Source organism: Canis lupus, chromosome 3 (assembly GCF_048164855.1).
Source record: "Canis lupus baileyi chromosome 3, mCanLup2.hap1, whole genome shotgun sequence".
Classification (NCBI taxonomy): domain Eukaryota; kingdom Metazoa; phylum Chordata; class Mammalia; order Carnivora; family Canidae; genus Canis; species Canis lupus.
This window is the reverse complement of record NC_132840.1, coordinates 64,503,305-64,525,567: the sequence shown is the minus strand read 5'-3', so window position 1 is coordinate 64,525,567 and position 22,263 is coordinate 64,503,305. Positions and strand designations below refer to the sequence as shown.

The following is a 22,263-nucleotide window of genomic DNA, read 5'->3' as shown; positions in this document are numbered from 1 at the left end:
TGATAGTCACAGAGAGAGAGAGAGGCAGAGACATAGGCAGAGGGAGAAGCAGGCCCCATGCACCGGGAGCCCGATGCATGGGATTCGATCCCGGGTCTCCAGGATCGCGCCCTGGGCCAAAGGCAGGCGCCAAACCGCTGCGCCACCCAGGGATCCCAAAAATGAGATTTTCTAAGAGTGACAAAATAAATAAGATCAGACACCAAAACAAAAACAAAAACAAAAAACTATGTTTATCACATAGTCATGTTGTCTTGTATCTCTGTTTCTCAGTCTGGCCTTATTGACAGTTTAGGTGGAATAATTCTTTGTTGTGGCGGACTATGTTGTCGGATGCAGCAGCACCCCTGATCTTAGCCCACTAGATGCCCACAGAGCACCCCCCAGTCCCTCCCACCCCTGAGCGGGTGATGATCAAAATTCTTTCCAGACATTGTCACATGGCTCCTGGGGGAAAAGTCGCCCTGGTTGAAAACCTCTGATTTAGGCCTATTGTTTCTAACTGAGCGCTGCAGGGTGTGCCGTCCTCCAGTGATGCCCCCCCGGGGAGTTTCCATCTCTCAGCTGCCACAAACCACACTGTGACAACTATGCTCACACGTGTCCCCTTGTGTACTGGGAAGAGCCAGTGGCCAGGCTCAGGCTCCTGATAAACCCCAGGCTGGAGACTCTGTGGGTGCCGCAGCCTTACTGCTGATTGCTGTTGTCCTGTACCTTTCTGGGACCGTGGCAGCTGCCCTGGAAGGAGGAGGAGGCCTGTCTCTCTCGGTGTGGCCCATTAGCCCTAAGAGCTTGGAGGGCGTGGGTGGGGGAATGATCTTTGGCTGGAGAGTTTGAACCTTTTCGTTAAACGTCTCAGTAATGCAGGGAGTTGGTCAAGGGACAGGCAGTAAAGCGTAGGACAGAGGTGAAGGTGGACTTCACAAGCTTCCATCCAACATGACCTGACTGGGCCCCTGGCTGTCCCCTGCCCCAGGCTAGTGACCTCTCCCTCCCGCAGACAACCTTTAGGTTACTGCTTGCTTATCTCTGCTCCTTCCTTCAGGTTGATTGTGAGAAAAATGAGATGATGGCTGCTAGTGCTTATTCCTTTCTTTTTCTTTTTAAAAGTTTTATTTATTCATGAGAGACACAGAGAGAGAGGCAGAGACATAGGCAGAGGGAGAAATAGGGTCCCCGTAGGGAGCCCATTGGGGGACTCTATCCCAGGATGTGAGCCAAAGGCTGATGCTCAATCACTGACCCACCTAGGTGCCCCTTCTTTTTCTTTTTTTAAAAAAAGATTTATTTATTCGAGAGTGAGTGAGAGCGAGCGCGTGTGGGGAGAGGGACAAGCAGACCCCATGCTCAGTGTGGCACGGGGCTCAGTCTCATGGGGCTCAGTCTCGTGACCGGGAGAACAGCACCCTCCCCAGATGATCACTGTGCCACCTAGTGCATCTTGACAGCACTTCCAGACTCTTTCCGGGGCCCACCTCCCCGTCTAATCCCTGCGGTCACAACTTCAGAGTAGGCCTGTATCTCTCTCACGGGGAACTTGTCACAGCTGCTACCCCTGCCTGTCCCTGCTCGTGGTAGCCAGCGTGATGCCAGATACCACCAGAGGCTATGGGTAGCTTCCAGCAGGTGGGGACTCACTCCATGCCCAGCTGTCAGGTGTTTCCACAATCCTGTACAAATATGTTTACTTCTGTTGATGGTGGGTAAGTAACTTGCCCATGGGTACATGGCTGCTGAGGCAGAGGCCTGACAGTTTTCTTTAATTCCTTTTTTTTAATAAGATTTTATTTATTTATTTGAGAGAGAAAGAAAGAGAGTAAGGGAGAGGGAGATGGAATCTGAAGCCAACTCCACACTGAGCACAAAGCTCGACACAGGGTTTGATCCCGCAACCTTGAGATCAGAACCTGAGCTGAAAACCAGAGTTGGACTCTTGACCAATGGAGCCACCCAGGTGCTCCATGATTCCTTTGATTCTAAAGACCAGGCCTGCTTTAGTAGTTCAGAAATCCCTCTGCATCCTGTTGGGGCTCCCCTCAGGACCTGCCCCGGGTTCACAGACCAGGGATGCTTGTGGGGTTCCCTGGAGGGTCCTCAGTTGGGAAGTAGGAAGTGGTGGGCTTCTGGGTGGGTCTCTGGCACCCATCAGGTCTGTTGCTCTGCCTGGTTTATGCCAGATGTTTGAAGAAAGGGCTCTGGATACCCGATAGAGCTCGAACTGTGGCTCGAGCTCTTCCCCCTCTTCCTCCCCGCTTCTTTACCTTTACAATGATTACATTTCTGGTGGTGTTCGTTGTGGTAAAATGTATGTAGCATAAAATTTACCATTGTAACCATTTTTTTTTTAAATTTTTTTTTTAATTTTTATTTATTTATGATAGTCACAGAGAGAGAGAGAGAGAGAGAGAGGTGCAGAGACACAGGCAGAGGGAGAAGCAGGCTCCATGCACCAGGAGCCCGATGTGGGATTCGATCCCGGGTCTCCAGGATCGCGCCCCGGGCCAAAGGCAGGTGCCAAACCGCTGCGCCACCCAGGGATCCCCATTGTAACCATTTTTAAGGGTACAATTCGGTGACATTAATTACACTCACAGTGTTGCACACCTATGACCACTGCCCATTTCCAGAATTTGCTCGTTATCCCGTACAGCAACTCTAACTCCACGTTCACCTCTCCTCTCAGCCCCTAGGAAGCACTATTTTCCTTTCTTCTTCTATGACTCTGACAATTCTGGATCCCCCATGTAAGTGCAATCATGCAATATTTGTCCTTTTATGAGAGCCAAGCTTCTTGATGTTCACTATGGGGCCCCCTGTCACCAGCCTACCTCCCTTGCCAGGCTCGTCTCCCAGCATGTCCACCTGTCAGAGGGTATGCTGGTGACAGGGACATGCCTGTGATCCCCCACAGACACCTTGGTCTGCACCCTTGCACCTGCAGCTTCCTCCGTGGATGCTCTTCCTGCCCCCCTCTGTGGCTAGCTACTTAAAGACTCTGTAGATGCCCAAGTCAGTCAGGCAGTCTTCTTCTTCCCTCTCCACACACATCTTGACTTAGGTCCCTTCTTCTGTACCTTTCAGACACTGTTCCTCATTCATTACACTTACCATATTGTGACATAAAGGTAATCACCAGCCTGGGAGAATGCCTTACAGCTGGAGATGGCAGTTCATCTTTGAAATACCTGTACTGCTTACTTTGTGTCTGGCTTTGAACCGAAATGGTAGCAGTTGATTCCTTGGAACAGTAATAACCTGTTTGCAGCAAGATTTGGTAAATTAGGTGTAAGGATGAGGGCTGAAATTAAAGCAGGCTATTTTTGAAGTCTGAACAGTAGCCACCCTGAATTGCCTCCCAGGTTCGTTGCTTGAGTATATCAGTTTTGGTAAGGTTATTAAAAAAGCTACAAAAACTTCCTTATAGTATTATTTATTGAGGATCATCAGAAAAACAAATCCTTTCACAGGTGAATTTTATGGATAACTTAAAACATGCTCCTTCAATCTATTAAAGTTTTTTTAAACCCAATTGAGCGGCAGTATTCATGTAATGGATGACTCACTTCTGTTAACTAATTCATAATTTTGGGTAGTAGTTCTTCAGCATTTTACTGGTTGCTACTGAATAACTTTCTAGGGCATGTCATTATTTGGTAGGTCCATTTGCAACTAATCCTGGAGATTTTGCCCAGAAAAAAATAAAACATTTAAAAGTCTTCATGGTAGGGGCACCTGGGTGGCTCAGTCTGTTGAGTGTCTGACTCTTGATTTCAGCTCAGGTCATGATCTCAGGGTCATGAGATTGGGCCCTGTGTCGGGCTCTGCACTGGGTGTGGAGTCTGCTTCAGATCCTCTGTCTCCCTCTCTCTCTCTCCGTTTCTCCCCTCACCTGTCTTCTCTTAAAAAAAAAAAAAGTCTTCATGGTATATTTAAATTTTTTTAAAGATTTTATTTATTTTTTCACGATAGAGAGAGAGAGAGAGAGAGAGGCAGAGATACAGGCAGAGGGAGAAGCAGACTAATGCCAGGAGCCTAACGTGGGACTCGATCCCGGGACTCCAGGATCCTGCCCTGGGCCAAAGGCAGGCACCAAACCTCTGAGCCACCCAGGGATCCCCTCGTGGTATATTTAAAACAAATATATGCAACTACTTGCCTTTAAGTAAAGTGCATTCAACATAACACCTTTTCTTCTTGATTCAGGATCATCATTATGAAGTTTAATTATTCTGCTGAGTGGCAGTAATAGTAATATGCTGCTCAGGAGTCACTGAAGTGAATTATTTGTCATGTTTTTTCCTGCCTTTTTTCTCACAGTTGTCACATGTGATTTTTTCTGTGTTATTGAACATATCTCCAGAAGCCTGCATTCTTTCTAAATGATGGCTTCCAACTTGCTAACATCGTAGAAACTAGATAACCCAATCTCTCAGAATTGCTTGTAGTGAAAGTTTAAATAGGCCCTGAATAAAGATTTAGATAATTTTCATTGTAATAAATTTAATAAAAACTTTTAGTCCACAGATTTAGGGACTTTTTTTGTGTTAATTAAAGTCATCAGATTAAGTGATCACAGGAACTTGGCTATTTATGTTAATGATGTAGAGAGAGAGAATCTATGAAAAATCACAGTTAGGTCCCAAACTTCTTTCTAGTAATTCCCAAGCAGGAGTATTTAAGGAACATACTGACTTGGGTCTTCAACAAATCCTTCCTGAGAGTCTGAGGCTAGTATTGTGTGAGATTTACATCTTGCCAGAGTACAGAGTAGTATTGGGATGAGCCTGCTCAGGCAGATTTAGAAGAGAGGCGCCTGGCTGGCTCAGTCACTGGAGCATGTGACTCTTGATCTCAGGGTTGTGGGTTCAAGCCCTATGTTGCATGAAGAAATTACTGAAAAAATAAAATCTTTTAAAAAAATTGTATTTATTTATTTATTCATGAGAGACACACAGAAAGAAGCAGAGACATAGGCAGAGGGAGAAGCAGACTCCCCACAGGGAGCCTGATGCAGGACTCCATCCCAGGGGCCTGGGATCACACCCTGAGCCAAAGGCAGACACTCAACCACTGAGCCACCCTGGTGCCCCCAAAATGAAATCTTAAAGCAAAAGAGTATAGAAGAGCCATTTCTTAAACTTTTCACAGTGGTATCAAGCCAGAGATAAAAACAATAATTAATAAATAAAGTCCTTGTTGAGTAAAGCTTAGTTGATACACTTAGAACAACCTCATTATTCCAGGGCTTCAGGGTGGGCTAATTCAGTGTCATCCTACAATAATTTTCTGCTCTGAGCATTATGATGCTGTCATTGCCAGCCCCACTGGACACGTGGAAGCTGAGACACAGAGTGGTCAAGTGTTTTCCCTAAAAGTCACACAGTCACACAGTTACACAGTAGTAAGGAATGCAGTGAGGTTTTGCCTCCTCCCCTGCAAGGCAGTCTGGCCCTAGAGCCCATGCTCCTAACCACTAACCTCTTGCGAGTTAGGCAGCAAACTGGAAAAAAAAAGGCCTTGAACAATTAACGCTGTGTCCCCTTCCCTCATTGTCCCTCCACCCCCTCCCCAGGCTCTTTGCTATTTGTGTCTCCAGGAGTTCCAGAAAGTATATAACATCACAGGATATAAAATATAATGTGTCTTCCTGGATCATCATTTATTTTTTATTTATTTTATTTTTTTATTTTTAATTTTTTTATTTATTCATGATAGACATAGAGAGAGAGAGGCAGAGACACAGGCAGAGGGGGAGAAGCAGGCTGCATGCAGGGAGCCCGATGGGGGACTCGATCCCGGGACTCCAGGATCGCGCCTTGGGCCAAAGGCAGGCGCTAAACCTCTGAGCCACCCAGGGATCCCCTATTTTTTATTTTTTTACATAAGCTCTGCCCCCAGTGCGGAGCTTGAACTCATGACTCTGAGATCAAGAATCGAGTGCTCCACTGGCTGAGCCAGCTGAGTGCCCCTGATTTAATTTATTTTTTAGGCTCCAGTCGCATGGAAGTGGAGTAATAATCCCTGGCTCATAACATTCAGTTGGCTCATGAATGGCTAAATAACTTTTTTTTTTTTAATTTTTTTTATTTATTTATGATAGTCACACAGAGAGAGAGAGAGAGAGAGAGAGAGAGAGAGGCAGAGACACAGGCAGAGGGAGAAGCAGGCTCCATGCACTGGGAGCCCGACGTGGGATTCGATCCTGGGTCTCCAGGATCGCGCCCTGGGCCAAAGGCAGGCGCCAAACCGCTGCGCCACCCAGGGATCCCGGCTAAATAACTTTTTTTATGCAGTAAGTTCCTCAAACCCATCACCACCCTAGAACTAGAATCATGATGGTAACTTCCATGTACCCAGTCATGCCCTCTACCCACATTCCTCCCCAACCAGAGATAATTACCATCCTGAATATACCTCTCCCCATTCCCTTGCTCTCATTCTTTTGGGTACGATTTTGTGCCTTTGTGTATTTCTAAAAAGTATGCTTTTATTTATTTTTTACTTTATTAAAAGGATATCATACTATAGATAATCTGTTGTGATTTATTTCCCCTTCTATATCACACTGCCAAGATTCATCCGTGCTGTTGCCTAATGCTGCAAGAACCCTCACTGTGACTCTACAATATTCTTTCCTGTGCATATACCATAGTTTATTAAATCACTTAATGGACATTTGGTTTTTTTCCAGGTTTTTTCCTATAGCGAAAAGGATTTCCAGGAACATTCTTCTACAGGTCTCCTATTGATCACATATAAGCACTTTTTTTTTTATTTTTTATTTTATTTATTTTTATTTTTTTTTAGTGAGAGAGTGAGATCATGTTTGCATGAGCAGAGGGAAAGGGAGAGAATGTTAAGTAGGTGCTGCACTCAGAGCAGAGCTCAGATCTCACAACCCTGAGACCACCACCCCAGCCAAAATCAAGGGTCAGATGCTCAACCAACTGAGCCTTTCAGGCACCCCAGCACTACTTTTACACACACGCAGGTGTATATAGAGCGTGTGGGAGGGGGCCAACTAGGTGGTAGAGAATGTGACTTTTCAACTTCACAAAATGCCAAACTGGTTTCCCAAAGGGTTGTGCCAGTTTACACTGCTACCAGCTGAGTATGAAAACAAACATCTGAACACTTGGTATTATTAGACATAAAGTTTTGACAGTGGAATGAATGTAAGATGTATCTCTCATCTGCATATCCCTGATCACCAGTGCAGGTGGGCCTCTGTTCACTGGCCTTCCACGTTTCCACTTCTGAGAGATGCCCGTACTACCTGTGAAAGAATCACATTTTGCACATTATTTCTATACTAAATGGTTTGCCCTATACACAGTGCAATTTACATGGATTTTTAAGGATCATCCTTGAAAGTTGATGAAGCTTGGGGCTGGCACCAGCTTCCCGTGGGAAATGGTAATTTGCTTCTCTTTGCCTAATAGAGGCGTTCCGTTGAAAAGTTTGGGAGTTGGCTGGGTTAAATCAGATGCCGGGAAGCTGACTAAGGAGGGGAGTGAGTTTTTCTGCTGTGAGCCCTTGTGGAGTATTGAAAAGCTCACAGGAAATCTACCTTCCGCCTCCACCTCCCGTTCCCTCCAGGCCGAGTGCCAGGAAGTTTCTAGATCAGGCTCAAACTGCTCTTTTCTGGTGCCTGGTTGGTGTTTGATGAGTGTGTTAGTTAGAAATCCAGCTCACTGCTGGTGTAGGTAAAACAGAGGATTTATGACTACAGAGTTTGAGGAGGTTCAAGTGCCAAACCGCAGAGGGCAGGGACACAGCTGGAGCCCGGAACCCAGCCGCACCGGGATTCTGCGTCTGTGTTTGGACTGGCTTTGGATTTCCTTCTTTTAACTGCTCACTGGTTGATTGTCTTCACCCCAGGATCCCATTTGACAGTTTAAACCAGACACAGAAACAAGCAATTTTGTTTTGATAATCCACAGGAAGGCTCATTTAGATTTTACAACAGTTAAAAAAAAAAAATAGTCCTTCCAAACTTCTGATTGAGCCTCAGAGGGCAGGCGGTAGTAGAAATTTAAAGTTTCGTGGGCTGTGGCTTCTTGACTGCCTCCTGAGAACAGGGTTAGTCTGTTTTCTTCTGTGCCTGTGCCAGACCAGGGCGGGTGGAGAGAGGGTGGTGTGTCTGTCATAAACCCTCATCATCCAGACTCTTGAAACAGCATGCACTTGTTACCCTGTACCGATCCCATCCTTCAGAATCTACCCTTCCTCCATCCCCAACCCTCCTTGCCCACCCGCCTGGAGCTCCTGTTCCTGGCCTCTGTGTGTTCACATGGGTGCCCCTCGGAGAATTCTCACAGAAGTGTCCAGGGATTGGGAGGGTCCTGCAGGGAAGAGGCCAGTCCTCCACATACTGACCACAGTTTATGCTGCCCCCTCCCCACATCTAGGCTGTAGGGCTCGTGGTCCTCACATATTCAGAGAGAATAGGTGATTTGTCCATTCGTTTCATGTTTTCTCATTTCAACCAATCACAAATCAGAGGATGGAGGGAGGCTATCACATATAAATATTATGTCCCTTCATTTTCATTAAAACATCCCTTAGTAAAATAATTGTTGAACATATATAATCAAATGGGCCATGCTAATCAATACACACTGTTGGAGATGCAGGATAATTTGTTTCTCTTGATCTCCTTGCATAGTTCAGAATCTTCAATATTATGATTTATTTTTGTTATCAGGGAGGCAGTGTGTAGAAGGGGAAAACAGAGACAATGATTTTTTGATTTAAAAAAAATTATTCATGAGAGACACACACACAGAGGCAGAGACATAGGCAGAGGGAGAAGCAGACGCCCTGTGGGGAGCCTGATGCGGGACTCGATCCCAGGACCCCGGGATCATGACCTGAGCCAAAGGCAGATGTTCACCTGCTGAGCCACCCAGGTGCCCCTGATTTTTCGACCTTAGGCAAGTTGGTCACCGGTGCAATTGTACGCATTCCTATCCCGTGAGAGGTATCATGAGTTTTAAATGGAGTAACTTAGGTAAGCACTTAGCATGGCACCTGCCATGTCGTTATTTTTATTAAGCCATCTCACTTTTATTAGGCTGAGAAAGGCTTTTGAGTCCCTAATAGATACCAGTAGTACACTTCCAGTGGGACAGTGATGATGAGCTGCGCTGCTTGGTTTGCCCTCCAGGTTCTACCAGATGCTAGCTGTGTGATATTGGGCACGTTGTGTGACATCTCTGTGCCTCAGTTTCTTTATAAATAGCAATAACAGTAGCACCTACCTCTTAGGATTGTTGGGAGGATGGAATTAATTAGAACTGTGAAATCCTGAAATTGTTGAGCCCGTGCCTGGTACATAGAGTGAACTCAAGTGTGTTAGATACTGTTTTCACTGTTAATAGTAACAATTTTAACAACAATGATGGTAATTACAATAGTAACCCTAACAAGGGTAACCACAACCATAATAATAACAATATTAGATACTGTGTAGATATGTATATGGGGGGAGCACAAAAGTATCCATGGCATAGTTTCTGCATGTATAATCTAGTAAAGCAAATGCAACATAACACACTACAGGCAGGTTGTAGAAAATGGTTCCAATGCTGTAGGAACTGAGAGGTCATCATTCTGGAAATGAGTACCTTTCTAATTTTCTTCCCACAATTATTCTTTTAGCGAAGGGGAATGGAAAAAAAAAACAGACTTTTGAGCCTAATTTGGATTTTGATCTAGCGCTCTTATTTACCTTATGAACCTTATTGAATGACTTGAATTTCAGCAAGATGATACCTACATTTTAGGGTTGTATGAAAATCCGGTAAGTTCATGTACATAAGAGGTTAGTACGGTGGCTGTCACTAGTCTCCCTTCCATTTATGGCAGAGGGGGTGAGTATTAATTTGTTTCTTCTGTATTCTTGAGTATCTAAGGGTCATGCAGGACAGAACATTTAAGAAGAGGTCACTGAATTTATAATTTTTACTTTCGTTTGCATAAAACTAGTTTGATGGCATGGTTCCCTTTTCTCCTTGGCAAATGGTGAAAGTGTTTAAGTGTAGGATGGCTTTTGATCAGCGTTGTCTGCAGTTAATTTGAGACCTGTCTTGTTACTAAGGAAATTCATTGAGATGAATATAAATAGTTCTAACATCACCATTCGAGTGTCGTTTTAAGGTATCACACCCGTTGTTGACCTAGTATTACTTTTCTATTACTGTTAAAATATCACCACGAATGTAGTGGCTTAAAACAACATGAGTTTATTACCTGACCAGTTCTGTAGGAGGGAAATGGGACACAGGTGAATCCAGGCTAAAATCAAGGCATTTGACAAGGTTGTGTTCTTTCCTGGGAGGTGTGGGGGAGGGTGGATTTCCTGGCTCTCCTGTTGGGAGGCCGCCTGGCTTCCTGGGCTCCTAGGGTCCCCCTCTGTCCCCCTCTGTCTGCAAAGCCAGCAACGCTGCCTCTCTTGCTGACTCTCCTCTGACTACAGCTGGGAAAGGTTCTCCCTTTCAAGAAATCGTGTGATTAGATGGGGCCTCCCTGAATAAATCCAGGATAATCTCTGCATCTCAAGGTATTTACCGGTGATCCCATCAGCATAGGCCCTCTTGTCATGGAAAAAGGAAAAAAACTGTTTTCCTGTACTCAGCACTTTACTTCTGACCACAAATGTATGTGGATTTTTCTTAGAGTGCCATTTCTTCATACAAACTTGAGTGTCTTATGATTTAGTTATGACACTGCCTGGAGTTAGCAAAAACCCCATAGACTAAGGGCCCAATCCCCCAAGATTGCCCTCCTCCGGCTCCCCACCCCCCATTTTAGACACCTCCCAGGTTGACACCTTGTACTTCTGATTGTCTGACTACACAGCAGAGGTTCCCATGGCCTCTGCCTTGGGCTCAGTAATTTGCTAGAGCGGCTCCTAGAACTCAGGGAAACAGTTTATTAAATTACCAGTTTATTGTGAAAAGATAAAACTCAGAAACAGCTGGATAGGAGAGACACATAGGGCAAGGTATGGGGGAAGGTAAAGGGCATGTAGCTTCACCGCCCCACCCCCCTCATCCTCACCTCAGCACATCAGGGTGTTCATGGGACCTGGAAAGCCTCTGAGTCCTTTAGTTAGGGTTTTTTGTTTGTTTGTTTGTTTGTTTGTTTTAAGATTTATGTATTTATTTTAGAGCAAGAGTGCAGGGCGGGGAGGTGGCAGAGGGAGGGAGAGAATCCTCAAGCAGACTCCTGGCTGAGCTCTGAGCGGGGAGCCCAAAGTTGGGCTCCGAGTGGGGCTCGATCCCAGGATCCTGAGATCATGACCTGAGCTGAAATCAGGAGCCAGATGCTTAACATACTGAGCCCTCAAGCGCCCTTTTCCATTAGGAGTTCTAGGGAAGGCTTCACTATGTAGGCACAGGTGATGAATGAAATCTTTGGTCATTGGGGATTGGCTCTACCTCCAGCCCCTGTCTGCTCCCTGGGGTGGGGCTGAAAGTCACAACCCCATTAGCTCCTGTTGGTTCAAGTGGCAACCAGCTCCCCTCCTTTAGGGGCTTTCCAAAAGTCACCTCATTAACATAAACTTGGTGTCATTGAATGGCGCTTGCTATGAATGACTGAAGATGACCCCTTCTCATCACCTTTAGAAGCTCTGGTGGAGGGGCATGATTAAAATGTATTTCTTTTTTTTTTAAGGTTTTATTTATTTATTCATGAGAGACACGGGGAGAGAGAGGCAGAGACACAGGCAGAGGGAGAAGCAGCCCCCCTCCCCCCACCATGGGGAGCCTGTTCCTGGACCCTGGGATCATGACCTGAGTGGAAGGCAGATGCTCCACCACTGGACCCCCCAGGTGCCCCTGTATTTCTTATTATCTCATGGTATGTGAGGTGACCTCTTCACAGGTTCCTGGGGCCTAGTGTGTGGGCATTTTTGAGGAGCCATTATTCTGTCTACTACATTTGGTGGTAGAATCTAAACATGGCTCCAATAAGAAAGTAGAGCACAAAGACCAGACGCTGGTGAAAAGGTAAACAAACAATAATTCATAAAATGTCAAGGAATTGTTTTCTCAGCTCATCTAACCCACACCCTTTGAAATAATCAACCAAGATTTGCTAGACTCTCTTGAAGCTGCAGGAAAGATTTGAAAGAGATGAAGTGGCTGCTCCTCTGGATGAGCTACCTCTACGGGCTCTAGTCATGGAGGGTAATGGGCAATACGGACCTTTCTGCTGGGCAGCAGTTCCTGTTCCCTTTCTCTTGACCTGAACGACTTGTCTTCATTGACCAAGTCTCAGATGAAGAATCCCTTGATGAGGAAAGCCTCCCATGGAATCTGAGATTAGGTTACATCCCATTCAGACAATTTTGAGAACGCACATGGACCTAGATGGTAGGTACAATGCTAAATGAAGTGAGTCATCTTGTTCCTTCAGTGTTTTTCTTCCCTGCTGAATTATGAATTCCATGAGGGCAGGGCCTGTTGTTTCTTTGTACTCTGGAGTCTGGCGGGGTCAAGAACCAACAGGGTAGTAAAAAATATTGGCTGAATTGAACTGGATGCCATTAAGAAGATGGTAATAAAAAGGTCACTGTGGCCTGGTGAAGTTGCTGGACTATTTCCACCAAGCAGACGAGGATAATTCTCACACATTCTGGTCTTTAGTGGGAGTCTGGGAGTGGTGTACTAGTGCAAGGGCTACATCCTGTCTCCAAAAAGGCACAGATATAAACTTGATTTGATCGTCCCTGAGACAGATCAGCTAGGTGTGCCATGTCCAGGCCATAGGTGTGGTTACCTTCAAATACTTCAGCTGGCTCTTCTCACTGCATACTTCTGTCTTTGTTCAGGGGTGTGTGTGTAAAATTCAGTAGCCAATCAAGGCAGTGCATGCTGGCCCCTTCAACTAGTGCTCACTTGATTGTCTGCCAAACTATTTTTCCAGAAGATTGATATTGCTAGCTTTGCCTTATTGGCTGTGGGATGATGTGATGATTAAAGTGGACACATTGCAGAAGGTTGTGTATTTTAGTAGTGTGGCAGTATTAAATCAGTTGGAGTGTGTTAGGATATATTTGCCCATAAAATTCCAAGTAAAATATAAAATAGTTATAATTCTATGGTAACTGATTTTATTCTATGATAACCGAATCTGCAGTTATCGTGGACTATATTATCCATTATAAAATATGTGGGAAAATATAATATTGAAGTCATTCTCAGTGATCTGGATAAAAGGCCAGGCATTTAAAAAAGAGCGCTCGAATCGTCTGATCTGTACTTTTGCAGCTTTATCCATTTCCATCAAATATTGGTTAGAGAGAGAAAAAAAGCTATAGATCATCTGTTCTGAAGTTATTTTATTTTATTTTATTTATTTATTTATTTGAGAGAAAAGGGGAGCGTGTGTGTGTGAGCCAGGGAATGGCGGGGAAGGTCAGAAGGAGAGGGAGAGAGAGAATCCTAAGCTGACTTCCCGCTGACCATAGAGCGCCATACTGGGCTCAATTCCAGGACCCTGAGATCATGACCTGAGCTGAAACCAAGAGTCTGACACTTAACCAGCCTCATCCTCTGGGCACCCCTGAAGTTATTTAATCACGTAGGAGGGAACATAGTAGGCTAGCAAATGCACTTAGTGCTGGGGGTTTCTATTTTGCACCTGATTTTGCCACTGTTGAACAACATTAGTTAGGTGACTCATTTCACCTCTCTGAGCTTCACTTTCTTCATCTTTAGTTCAGTGGCACTGTCCCATGGGTCAAAAATTAAAAACGAGAGGGTACAGAAAAGTTTTTGTGAATGACAAGGCACTGTAGAAAACAGGTATTCTGATGGGGTCTATTAGCATGAGTGTAATAAATAATACTTGATGCTGATGGATACCACATTGGCAAATCCAGGGAGCTTTAAGTCAGCAGTTTGGAAACCTCAAATTGTCAACAAAGAATCACAGGTCATAGGAGACTGGGGGAGAAATGAAAGAGAGAAGGTGAGCTCTGAATCCAAATTAGCACAAGGATTCAAAATGAGTCAAGAAGGCTTCTGAAGTCATTCTTCGTGCTGGCTTAGGTCCCTTTGCTTTCTTGGTTCTTTTTTTTTTTTTTTTTTTAAGATTTATTTATTTATTCATGAGAGACACACAGAGGCAGAGACATAGGCAAAGGGAGAAGCAGGCTCCTTGCAGGAAGCCTGATGTGGGACTCGATCCTAGGACTCCAGGATCATGCCCTGAGCCAAAGAGAGACACTCAACTGCTGAAGCACCCAAGAGTCCTATCTTGGTTCTTTTAAGAAAGAACACAGATTGGAAAAAAATAGATTTCTCCTTGCTAGAAAATTTGATATGTACAAATGGAGAAAGAAGAAAACAACCAAAAAATGTCCTATAATCCCACCTAAAAACTCTTGTTAATTTTAAGGTTCCATCAGGCAATTTAACTCATCCATCACTGTAGTCATTGACTTCTTATCTCTTCCACTAGCACCCTTAGGTTGTAGACCCTCTGGTGTTCCCAGAGTCAGAATGGAAACAGTTCCCGGGCCCCTGTGTGGCTCAGTTGGTTGAGTGTCCAACTCTTGATTTAGGCTCAACTTTTGATTTAGGCTCATGTCATGATCTCAGGGTCATGGGATCAAGCCCCATGTTGGGCTCTGTGCTGGATGAGGAGCCTGCTTGAAATTCTCTCTCTTTTTCTCACTCACTCTCTCTCAAATAAATAAAATCTTTGTGGGGCAGGGGGAGAAAGAAAGAAACAGTTCCAGGAATGAGCAAGGTTGGGAAGGTCCAGAGGTTGAAGTTCGTACTGGGTGAAAATACACTGAGGTACAATTAAAGTGAATGGGTGCAATTGGGTAGGTTCCTTGCTGGGTTTAGACCCCATATTAAGCTTGCTCTTCTCTCAACTTCTGTTGTATTGTTACAGAATACTGAAAAATGGGTTAGTCCCACTCTGTAGCCTCTAGTCTAAGAAGTTCAATAGGACATATTGTGAAGATAAATAGAGGAAACATGTTTTGCAGATTTCAGAAGTGTCCTTTCCATTGTTTTGTATAATAATCTAAATATAAGAAAATTTGATGGGTGTTATTTGTGGCACAATTTTTTTTTTATTTTTTATTGGTGTTCAATTTACTAACATACAGAATAACCCCCAGTGCCCGTCACCCATTCACTCCCACCCCCCGCCCTCCTCCCCTTCCACCACCCCTAGTTCGTTTCCCAGAGTTAGCAGTCTTTACGTTCTGTCTCCCTTTCTGATATTTCCCACACATTTCTTCCCCCTTCCCTTATATTCCCTTTCACTATTATTTATATTCCCCAAATGAATGAGAACATATAATGTTTGTCCTTCTCCGACTGACTTACTTCACTCAGCATAATACCCTCCAGTTCCATCCATGTTGAAGCAAATGGTGGGTATTTGTCATTTCTAATAGCTGAGTAATATTCCATTGTATACATAAACCACATCTTCTTTATCCATTCATCTTTCGTTGGACACCGAGGCTCCTTCCACAGTTTGGCTATCGTGGCCATTGCTGCTATAAACATCGGGGTGCAGGTGTCCCGGCGTTTCATTGCATTTGTATCTTTGGGGTAAATCCCCAACAGTGCAATTGCTGGGTCGTAGGGCAGGTCTATTTTTAACTGTTTGAGGAACCTCCACACAGTTTTCCAGAGTGGCTGCACCAGTTCACATTCCCACCAACAGTGTAAGAGGGTTCCCTTTTCTCCGCATCCTCTCCAACATTTGTTGTTTCCTGCCTTGTTAATTTGCCCCATTCTCACTGGTGTGAGGTGGTATCTCATTGTGGTTTTGATTTGTATTTCCCTGATGGCAAGTGATGCAGAGCATTTTCTCATGTGCATGTTGGCCATGTCTATGTCTTCCTCTGTGAGATTTCTGTTCATGTCTTTTGCCCATTTCATGATTGGATTGTTTGTTTCTTTGGTGTTGAGTTTGATAAGTTCTTTATAGATTTTGGAAACTAGCCCTTTATCTGATATGTCATTTGCAAATATCTTCTCCCATTCTGTAGGTTGTCTTTGAGTTTTGTTGACTGTATCCTTTGCTGTGCAAAAGCTTCTTATCTTGATGAAGTCCCAATAGTTCATTTTTGCTTTTGTTTCTTTTGTGTGGCACAATTTTTGGAAAAGCTTGCTTCATTACTTAAAGTACTGGACTCTGGTTTTGGCAAACCTTTATGAACATGCTTCTAGCATTGTAGATAAGAAAGCTGACATCTGAAGCTCTGGATTCCTGTATGTTGGCGGAATATTCCAGTTTTCTGTGTCTGGGACATCATGGTCAGTTCATTTGAGGAGATCATCAGTCTCTAGATAAAATGATTCTTTCTTTCAAGCTCACATTTATGCCTGAAAATAAATGTATTAATTTATAATCAGAATTTTTGCTGTTAAATTTGACCGCTGCTCACAGGAAGACCATCCCAATAGAAAAATCTGCATAGGAGATACAGGATCTTCAGTTGCGTGGTGAATGTTAGAACAAAGACAAAGGAAATTACAAGTCTGTCCAAATCACCCCCCACCTTCATGACACCCATACTTCTACTCTTGGTATCTGCCTTCCAATTATGAGACATGTGATAATAGATCAAGGGACTCTTGCTCCCTTGCAGGACGGGAGAAACTGGTAACTTGCCAAATTTCCTTTTTCTGGAATTTATATTGTCCAGCAGAGCAGAGCACTGTCACCCCATCCATATCAATATGCAATGCAACTTATTTTACATTTTCATTTTATTTTATTTTTAAGATTTTATTTATTAGAAAGAGAAGGTGTGCACGCACCCCAAGCAGGGGGAGGGGCAAACAGAGTGGGAGAAGCAGACCCCCCTGCTGAGCAGGGAGCCAAATTGGGGGTGGATCTCATGACCCTGAGATAATGACCTGAGCCAAAACCAAGATTCAGATGCTTAACAGACTGAGCCACCCAGGTGCCCCTCATTGTAGTTTTGATTTGCATTTCCTTGATGATGAGTGATGTTGAGCATCTTTTCCTGGGACTGTTGGCCATCTGAGTGTCTTCTTTGAAGAAATGACTGTTTATGTCTTCTCATTTTTTAATTGGAGTATTTGATTTTTTTTTTTTTGATGTTGAATTGTTTAAATTCTGTATACATTTTGGATACTAACCCTTTATGGGATATATCATTTGCAAATACCTTCTCCTGTTCAGTAGGTTGCCTTTTAGTTTTGCTTCCTTTGCTGTGCACGGCTTTTTATTTTGATGTAGTTCCAACAGTTTATTTTTGCTTTTGTTTCCCTTGCCTCAGGAGACATACGTAGAAAAATGTTGCTACAACTGATAATAGAGATTACGGTTTGTGCTCTCTTTTAAGGTGTTTATGGTTTCAGGCCTCTCATTTAGGTTTTTAAGCCCTTTGGAGTTTATTTTTGCCTTTCACCCATTTTCAATACTTATCAACTCATCTTGTTTCACCTCTACACTTCCTCCCTCCTGGATTATCTGGAAGTAAATCTCAGGCATCATACAACTTCATGCATAAATATTTCAGTGTTAATCTCTAAGAGATAAGGACCTAAAAAACAGTCATAATACCATTTTCCACCTAAAAATTAACAATAATTCCTTAATATCAAATATCTAGTGCATGTTCAAATTTTCCCAACTACCACATAATTTTTAAAAGTTTCTTCACATCGAGATGCATATAAGGTCCACACGTTTCAGTGGGTTGTTACATTGTTATATTGACATCTTCTGTAGGCTTCCTCTTGCTCTTATTTTCTTGCAGTTTATTCCTGAAGAAACTGTCATGTAGAGTTTACCACATTCAGGGGTTTGCTGATTGTATATTTCTGGTGGGTTTACAGTATTTCCTTCTCAAAATGTTTTTAAATGCATAGAGTAACATAAATGGGGTATAAATGGGGTTATAATGGCAACCAGTTACATCTGTTTGGGTATTGAACTATTAAAAACACACTGTGATACATGTTAGTATATATGTTTCTTTTTTTAAAAAAAAGAACACATGAAATAAGGGATCTCACCGTGGGAGTTTATCTCTCATGATGTGCAGTCCTGATGAATGTAAATGTTATTTTGAATTTCAGCAACAGTTGCCATCTGATAAGAAAATGTTTGTGATTCTTTGGCAGCAAGGTCTTAGGCGCTCATACTACTGCTTTAGTTAGTTGCCTATTTCATAATGGAAGGGAAAATTAAACTTCAGTTAAATGTTACTGAAAATCAGATTGTATTTTTTTTCCCATCCAAGTTCATAGATTCTCCTGAATATTTTCATTGACCTGTCCATGGACCCCATTAAAAACCCTGTGGTCCTTCCCCCACCTTTGGCAAGAATATTTCATAGATACTGTGTACTGCCATCAGGAGATGCATAATGTTTGCTTGTTTCTTTGTTATGCTAGGAGCTATTGAGGTTTATTGCCTAGATTCATTATGTTATTAGGGGTTGTAAGCTATTCTGTTTCTGTCATTCCATTTTTAATTATTATTCAAGTATTTCTACATAGACAAACTCTGTCATCCACTCATTACCCTGAAGTATCATTTGTATAGGAAGGGGAGGGTAAATGTTTGCTTCCTCCTCTTTATATATCAGTTTTCAAAATAATGGGTTGTTGATTCCCTAGCATCCTTTAAAATGACCAGTGAGTTTTACTTTTATTTTTTTATTCTTATTTTTATTTTTTTTAAAGATTTTATTTATTTATTCATAGAGACACACACAGAGAGAGAGAGAGGGGCAGAGACTCAGGCAGAGGGAGAAGCTGGCTCCATGCAGGGAGCCCAACGTGGGACTCAATCCCGGGTCTCCAGGATCACACCCCGGGCTGCAAGCAGCACTAAACCGCTGTGCCACCGGGGCTGCCCTATTTTTATTTTTTAAATATTTATTTGTTATTTTAGAGAGAGAGAGAGATAGAGAGGGAGGAAGAGAGATTCTCAAGCAGACTGAGTGCGCAGCCCAAGGCTGGGCTCGATTCCATGATCTTGAGATCACAACCTGAGTGGAAATCAAGAGTCAGACCCTTAACCCACTCAGGTGCCCCATGAGTTTTGTTTTGTTTTATTTTATTATTTTATTTTATTTTATTTTATTTTATTTTATTTTTTTTAATTTTAAGCATTGCTTATTAATTTGTGGATTCAAATGTATTTCATGTATTTCAATCCATTGCAGTTGTTGTTCCTGATGTTCAGAATGTCTTTTCGTTATGTCTCCACTAGTCTTTTGATCACTTTCTTGCCATCTGGTGTGACAAGGTATTCCAGGCTTATTTTGCACAGTTCTTACTCCAGGTCTGAAATCAGCCATTCTTCAAGGGGCCTTAGTTCTTTTTAGTGGACGATCATATTTAGTTGCCATATCTAGGCACTAAATGTGTTCATGATTGTTGGTTGGTCATTGTTTCAGACTGGCTTTTCAGTGCACAGAGATAGGAATTATCTATTTTTAAGTTATATAAAATGTCCTTTGAGTTAATTCTAATTTTCAGTGACGTTCAGAATAGTAAGGGGTTTTATTTTTTAAAAGATTTTATTTATTTATTCATGAGAGACAGACAGAGAGAGGGATTGAGAGAGAGAGAGAGAGAGAGAGAGAGGCAGAGACATAGGCAGAGGGAGAAGCAGGCTCCATGCAAGGAGCCCGATGCAGGACTTGATCCCAGGTCTCCAGGATCAAGCCCTGGGCTGAAGGCGGTGCTAAACCACTGAGCCACCTGGGCTGCCCTGCCCGGGTTTTAACTTACCCTGTTCAATCTTACGTCTTCATTCCTTTTACCTATGCTATAAATCAATATGTTAGTATAATTTCTTTTCTGCTTTATTCTATGGAATATATACACAGTCCCAAAATAATATCAGCACCTTGGTGGCTCAGTTGGTTAAGTGTCCAGCTCTTGATTTCGGCTTAGGTTGTGATCTCAGGATTGTGAGATTGAACCCTGCACTGGGCTCAGCACTGGGCATGGATTCTACTTAAGATTCTCCCTCACTCCCTCTCCCTCTAACCCTGCCCCCATCTCCCCAATACTGCCTCCAAATAGTTTAAGATATTTTACAGTTCTTGCTGTTCCTATGGTCTATTCCATTAGGAACACATAGTCAAATTAATGTTTTAAAATTACTTGAAAGAATTCTTCTCAATTTTGTTTTGCTACCAACTTGAAGCATCCTTAAGTCATGTAACATTTAGGATTTTATTTTATTTTATTATTTTATTTTATTAAATTTATTTTTAAGTAATCTCTATACCCATCATGGGCCTTGAACTCACATCCCCAAGATCAAGAGTTGCTTGCTGTACTGACTGAGCTAGCCAGGCACCTGTGTGTGTGTGTGTTTTTTTTTTTCTTTTGGATGTGGCTTTTTAAAATTTAAAAATTTTTGTTATATGATTTTGTAAAACATTCACATGGCTCCCAAGACAACCTGTAAAACAAGATATATTCAGACATATACCTTTTACTTTGCTCTCTTTCCTGACCTAGAGATAACTTGTAAAAACAGTTTTGGTTTTATCTTTACACTTAAAAATAACAAATTTAGGTAAATGCTAGTATTCCAAACCCATTTTCCTCCACATTTGCTGCTTTTTAAAGTATACCCTGGCAGTCGTGTTCTAGCAGCGTATAGAAATGTCTGCCTGGCTTTTTATAGAGCACAGTACTCCTTTGTGTTTATTTGACTGGTTCTCTATTGTTAGACATTTAGGTTTTTTCTTTAGTCTTTTACTATTATTGATAGTGTTGTAATGCATAGCCTGTACATATGCCTTTTGTATTTTTTTTCTCTTTTAAAGATTGATTTATTTATTCACATTAGACACAGAGAGAGAGAGGCAGAGACACAGGCAGAGGGAGAAGCAGGCTCATGTGGGGAGCCCGACGTGGGACTCGATCCCGGGACCCCAGGATCGTGCCCTGGGCCAAAGGCAGGCGCCAAACCGCTGAGCCACCCAGGGATCCCTGCCTTTTGTATTTTTGCCAGAGTATCTTTGTGATAGACCCCTAGGACTGAAATTGCTAGAAATGCACCCCATCCCCAGGACCTCCCCCAGTAAAGATTGTGTCATTTTGCTTTCTTACTAGCAATGGTCAGAAGTTCTGTTAAGCTATTTGAAGTGTCAAAAACAGATTCTGACCAGATTGCTGTCATTAATTCCATGGATTCCTAGAATTGAGAGACCTCAGAATTGGAAGCACTGCTCTAAGGCCCTGCTACTCAAAGTGTGGTCCATGGACTAGAAGCACAGGCATCATCTGAGACCTTGTTTGAAGTGCAGAATCTCAGGGTTCTCTCCAAACTTACTGAATCAGAACATGCAATTTTTAAATATTTGTTTATGTGAGAGAGCATGAGCATGAGTGGTGGCAGAGGAAGAGGGAGAAGCAGACTCCCTGTTGAGCAGGGGCCCGATGCAGGGCTCCATCCCAGGAGCCTAAGATCATGACCTGAACCGAAGGCAGTCGCTTAACTGACTGAGCCACCCACGTGCCCCCAGAATGTGCAATTTAACAAGATCTTCAGGTGTTTCACATCCCATTAAGATTTGAGAAGCAAAAAAAAAAAAAAAAAAAAAAAAGATTTGAGAAGCACTGGTCTTGAATTACAGTCTTTGGTGCTTTAGCCACCAGCCAATGTGGCTACTTAAAGTGAATTACATTGAAATACAGTAAAAACTTCAGGTCCTCATTCATATTCCTAGCCACATTTCACATGCTTTCTAGCCACTTCTCAAACATTTCCATCCCTGCAGTAATTCCAGTGCACAGCGTTGGTCTGTGGCTCCAAAGACCTCTAACCTCTAGCCATTTATGGCTGTTTTAATTTAAATTGAAGTTACATAACATTCAAAATTCAGTTCCTCATTTCCATTAGCCTATTACAAGTGCTATGCTTTACAAGTGCTTTATTGCTATGTATGGCTGGAGGCAACTCTATGGAATGAAACATTTTTGTCATTGCAGAAACCTCTGTTGGACAGCTCTGGTCCAAAGGTTTCCAAAAGCCTGGGTGAGCCATAGGAAGGCAGGAAAGAACATTCATTGAAAGCCTAAGATGGTAGGTACTTTTTATATAGGTTACATTAATTAACCTTTAACCCATACAGGTGGTTTTATATTCATTAGAAAAAAACAGGAGTTCACCTGGATGGCACAGTCAGTGGAGCATCTGATTCCTAATTTCGGCTCAGGTTCTTCATTACATGAGTCATGGGATGGAGCCCTGTGCTGGGCTCTGCACTCA

General features: G+C 42.9%; 1 protein-coding gene across 3 annotated transcripts in view; it reads left to right on the top strand.

The window, feature by feature from the left end:
- SLC35F2 (solute carrier family 35 member F2) overlaps positions 1-22,263 on the top strand; it is a 50,518-nt gene that overhangs the window by 5,790 nt on the left and 22,465 nt on the right. The window contains exon 2 of one of the 3 annotated variants that reach the window (XM_072821825.1): positions 21,984-22,077. The exons of 1 other annotated variant lie outside the window; for it this stretch is intronic. The gene's annotated coding sequence lies outside the window, so the exon portion shown is untranslated. Of the gene's footprint in view, positions 1-11,685; positions 11,841-21,983; positions 22,078-22,263 lie in introns of those variants that run through there. One more of the 3 variants, XM_072821826.1, reaches the window with a different exon arrangement.